Source organism: Crassostrea angulata, chromosome 2, assembly GCF_025612915.1.
Source record: "Crassostrea angulata isolate pt1a10 chromosome 2, ASM2561291v2, whole genome shotgun sequence".
Classification (NCBI taxonomy): Eukaryota; Metazoa; Mollusca; class Bivalvia; order Ostreida; family Ostreidae; genus Magallana; species Magallana angulata.
The window spans coordinates 14,214,894-14,220,680 of NC_069112.1; the positions used below are offsets into that span (position 1 = coordinate 14,214,894).

At 33.6% G+C, this 5,787-nt stretch overlaps 1 pseudogene; it reads right to left on the bottom strand.

Moving 5' to 3' along the window:
• Positions 1 to 1,922: 1,922 nt before the first annotated feature.
• LOC128171184 (probable ATP-dependent DNA helicase RecS) lies at positions 1,923 to 3,832 on the bottom strand (annotated as a pseudogene).
• Between the last annotated feature and the right edge of the window lie 1,955 nt (positions 3,833 to 5,787).

The window sequence follows — 5,787 nt, forward strand, 5'->3', positions numbered from 1 at the left end:
GTCTAATGACAGCATCTAGTTTTTAAATACAAATTCCTGTCTTTTGTATGTTAAAAATTAATTCAATTTTGTAAAATGATAAGTTTATCATTTCTTCTTGATATTTCTTTTCATGCGAATACCTACAAAAAGATTTGCAAATTACAAACAGTTTAAAGTATTGTAAAACACGGGCGCCATTTTGAAACAATAAATTGTCAGAGAGTTTTAAATGAAATCTGATTTACGTATTTACGTTTTACACGGTTCTCGCACGCTTTGCCCGAAACGCTCAACGGTTTACAAAAACGCTTCACACGAAACAATAAACGGTTTACACAAAATGTTTCTCCCGCGAAAGTCGCACGCTTTTTCTGGTCTAGTAGTACGTTTCAAGGTCTGTAGAATTTAGGGATGGGGGTCTCATCAAACCAGTTTTTAAGATATTTGGTCACTTCCTGTTTAGGTGACTGGACCAAACTTTTCACTAAAGACCTATATGTAGGTACCATCTGAGGCCCCCAGTACACTCAGCATATTAATCTTAAGGCCCGTTATCAATACATTTAACAGTTTTCAAGTTATAGCTATTAACAAAAAAGTGTACATTATTTTTAACTTGATTCAATGTTTGACCCTACCCCTTTTTGACACCCCAATAATAGAGCTGACGAACCTAAACTTGCTTTGGCCATAAAACAAAAGTAAGCATCCTTGTCCATTCAAAGGAATATCCCCACTTAATTAATTTAGTTAGTCACTTTGATGTCATTACTGAAATCCATAGCAGAAAGGGCTTCCATTACATCCCTTGTTACAAGGAAGATGTATTAAAGGTCTTAAAAGATTTACAAAATACTAATATGCTTTCTATTGTTCCAAATCGAAAATTCAAGTCTCAAGATATTTCAGTGGACAAAAACCCATTTGACAATGCATTTGTTGGACTATCTACTATGATACATTGACATAAACCAAGCCAACCTTTTATTCGACAGAGAGATCCACGGGTATAACTGTGTTATGCTTAAATTTTTCTAGCCATTTCTTCCTTATGACTGCAACTTTAACACATATCGGTACATAACGACTGCTTCTAGTTTTTGAAATGGTAGGTACTGTTGTACATGATTTATCATGCATAATGTATTACACATTGTTTCTATGGTGGTTTTTTTTTTTACTGTTTAGCATGTATTGTTACATGTACAACCTAACTGTGGTGCATTATATCAAGTCAATCAGACATACGGGTAGATGTAAACGAATCATGTATATTATTATAAGAATTTTACTGTATATGTTTTATGATGCATTTTTGTTCCGTGCAACATTGTGATTGTATCACGATATCACAAATATGCATTGCATCTTTAATAAATATTATATAGCCACCTTATTTGATATTTCATTGTAAATGTTATTTCAATTATGATACACTTGGTTTACATTTTCTCTATCATTTTATTTGGTAGCAAATTTTAATTACATTTATAATATAGGCTGGAAATGTTTATTAAGAGACTAGATTGTCCAATCATTTAAGGGTCTTTTTAATCTCCTTCAGAAGAAATCTATAAAGCATTCATATTTTAAAAAGCCAAAATACCTAGCTTATGTCTATATCATAACTAAAATTTTAAAAACGATGTGAAGAATATTTTTTTACCAACTGATATTATGTCTAAATAATGAAACAGAAACTAATTTTAACTCCAACAAATCTATGCATAACCATTGTTGAACATGTTTTGGTATAAAATGAAGTACATGTTTCTCTAGTAACACTCTCTATCAAAAGACTTTGTAAATCCTTTACAGTGATTTCAAGATAAATTCCAAATTCAGACTTATACATATTGTTTTCAGTAAATTAGACAGCATATAACAATGAATTTCAGAGAACAATAATTGATGGATAGAGTTATAATGTTTCATATAAGTCAATCAGATTCATATTCCTCTATTTTGTCACTGTCACTATCATCACTTTCCTCTGTGTTCACATTAAAACCAATCATTTTTTCAATTGGCAATAATATACATTCCTTACACATACATTTGAGGGCACAATTATCACAGCATGCATGCTGTCCCACTATACTTTCTTTTACTTAAATCAGGTCGTAGTCAGCAAAAAAAAATGTCCAACGACGTCTACAATCATTCGTAAGAAGTATTTTCTTCATGGCTTGATCAGCCATACGAATCAAACATTACTAAAGCAATAGATGGCATGTTGTCCCTCCCTTCTCTTCCAATTTCTTTCACAAAATATGAGACATTTGACTGCACCATATAAAATAACACTGTTAAAACCTTTGGCATCTATACCCATACCTAACTAGTTGAAACTAGTATACGAAGTTTACTGTTTGACTCTTTCAGTTCATTAATTATGAAATCTTTCTTATAGTCTTCAGCTTCTGAATGATATAGGTCAATATGATGGACACAAGATGGCACCTTTTCTATTAAAAAATTATACACTTTGGAGACATCATTAATTGATGACCCTTGGGAAATTTTCTTATAGTCTTCAGCTTCTGAATGATATAGGTCAATATGATGGACACAAGATGGCACCTTTTCTATAAAAAAATTATACACTTTGGAGACATCATTAATTGATGACCCTTGGGAAATGTTCTCTTAAATCTTGGAGAGGGTCGATCAGCCAAAACATGGCAGTTTCTATATTCTTTGACACCTTTTTAACAACTATTTTAATGTAAGGTTTATCAGGTGAAACAATGATTTCTGAGGATTTGTCACTAAGATTGAGGCACTTCTTTACACGTTTGGCTGTTTTCTTCGTGCATGTTGCACTCGGAGCCAACAATGATCGTAACTCTCCAACATGTCCAAACCATTTCCTAAATGCCTCTTTACACCCTCACTCTGCCACCTATATAATACAACGCATATTACACAAAATGTTATTGTCTAAAAGTATTTATTATATCTCATTAAAATTTGGTTGGTTTAAACAGTTTTAATATATATTTCACGATAACCTCATTTATTCAATAATAACCAGAAAACATCATTTGCATGTACACCACAGGCCAACTTATTAGATACTTACTATATTATGTATCAATATGCAACTTGAAAATATGTGCATTTACCATGTTGCTATTGTATGAAACTCATCAATAACAATCGTTGAGACTTCAAGACTACTACGAATTGATTCTCTCCATTCTGGGTTGCCAACCAATACCTCTGGGGAGCCATACAGAATATCTACTCTTCTGTCAAGAATATTTCTATCATCCTCATCACTGAACCCTATAAATAAATATTTCAATAGATTCTGAATACCCGGTATATGTTCTTGTAAATTCATTCCAAAATATTAGGATGTTATAAAGGGTATTTCGGTAATTTTAAAGGGCACTTCGGTATTTTCAACGGACATTTCGGTAAATCAGGGGCATTTCGGTAGTACTATGAACCGAAAAGCACACTGCTTTCAATGTATTTTATTCAAAGCCGATTTAATAAAGCAGAACAAAATATTCAATATAACTTTCCATACACCAACCTTTATATGATGCAGTCAAGTTGGAAATACTTCGTAAATATGCCACCTGGTCCTGCATAAGAGAAATCAACGGGCAACATACTAAAATGTTGCCAACGTTCATGCCCATCTCTCTCCAAATCCTGTAGGAAGGACCGCCAAACAGTCTTCCAAATTCACTAGACACTGCAATATTTGTCTCTGTTCTCCTTTCAAACTTGGAATGTTTAATTTCTTCAACACCTTTTCAATTGCTTCGTTCATTGTCTCTTCCACCGCCATTTTGCTTGCACAACCGAACATTAGAAGAAAGACGTTTTTCATTGGTTAAGAAGGCATTTCCGTCTCCAAAACGATTTGTCACTATTTTTAGGCAAATTTTGCTCCCTGAAGTGACCCTCTATGGGATGTTGTTAGATGTTTGTGGAACGAGTAAGCGAGCGGATTTAACATCTAATTTTAATTAGATTGACACTACCCCGAAGTTCTTTTGTATGTGCGATATAATAAATCGATCGACAATTAGTTCATGTTTATTAGTATTACTGCTAGAATCCTATCGTTAATCACATAAAATAAATATTATCATTATTTATCGGAAACCTCCTCGACGTCTTCAATTTCATTGAAAATATTACGTATGTATTATTAACAACAACAAAGCACGGGATTCTAGCAGCACTTTTCAAGTAGTTTAGGTCATATGCTTTTGATATTTGCTAAATTAAACTTTCATAATATTGGGGGTAGTTTTACACTTTTCTTTTTTGTACATTGACAGACGAAAGGCCGGTCAAGCTCACCTTATAACACTCGCTAATAAAACAAAATATCCATGCCCTAATGATATCCAAACTGACATTTATCTAAATCTTGTGTATCAGTATGAACTAAGTAATTTTTCGGCATTGTTAACTCTGCATTCTGATGACTTGTCTCCCGACATTGATCTTATACATTAACATGTGTGTAGTCATCATCAATGATTATTATACGTAATACAGAGTAATCGAAGATATATTCAGTTAGAACAGTTTCTAGTGACATTTTTAGCCTGTAGTTTTCATATTAATTTAACCCAGATAAAAAGTAAAAAAATTGACATGTTTCTGATTAAAATATGACATCATGCTGTTTATTTTGACGTCATATTGATCACAGAAATTTTTACTCAATCAATCGCTGAAAGTTGAACTTTGTAAAATGCATTGCAAACATTAAATGGGGCCAAAAAAAATTGAAAAAAAAACTAAGACCTTGCTCATTCTTAATTAAGAATCAATGTGCACACAGTGCTACTGTAACGTGTGTCCAGCCGAGCGGTTGTTATTAATTATATGGACACGTACCCGGTTACACCTGGGACTCTGCATAACACTTTATCATGAATTGGCCTGTTGTCTTTCAGGCTAGAAACAAACTGAATCAATATATTTACGTCGATTACGTTAATAAATTTACTAAATCAAGATATTCACGACGATTGGTACTTAAATCAAAATATTAATTTTACAGGGATTTACCTAAGCCCAAATCAACCACAAGTTTCCCCTTGCTAAACTTAGTCCCCGACAACTAGCTCAGGCTATCAAACTACCCTTTGAACAATGCCCCCAGACAATTGGCCTTACCAAGGGTTCTGGCTACTGACCTGAGGTCTCTAACCAGTTGATTCCCCAGCTCCCTTTGACACTGGTGCACAGGCTTATTCAGCCTTTATTGCCAAGTGTCAAGGCTTCGGTGGTTGGTTAACTGGCGCAACCTATACAATAAAGCTTCTTCAGCCCTACGTAGCCTTTAATCTAATAAGGCCTATTCCACCCTATTATGTAGCCTTTTTATCCAAATAATCCTTATTCAGCCTTATTTTAGCATTTTTACTTACTATACTCTCCTATAGATGTCTGCACTCTGGCTGCAGTGATCATAAACTCTGCTTCTGCCGACTACCGCTGTTTATATAGCCTCGAGACATTCCATTTTTACTTCCAAGGGGGAACAGGCTATTACCATGGAAATACCCTGTACTACCCTATTTTCTTCAATTGGTACGACCTGATTCGTCACACTACTAAATATCAACATTTTGAACAATAACTATATACGATGTTTCATCAAATTTGTATTTAGACAATTCTGTTGATACTACTATATTAATATTCGTTTATTACAAATAAATTTACATCTAACAGTAACTTATTCTGCTTTTATACATACATAGAAATCACTCTTTAAAATGTTGCTTTTTTTGCACATATGCAGTCGAAGATTTAAAAGCT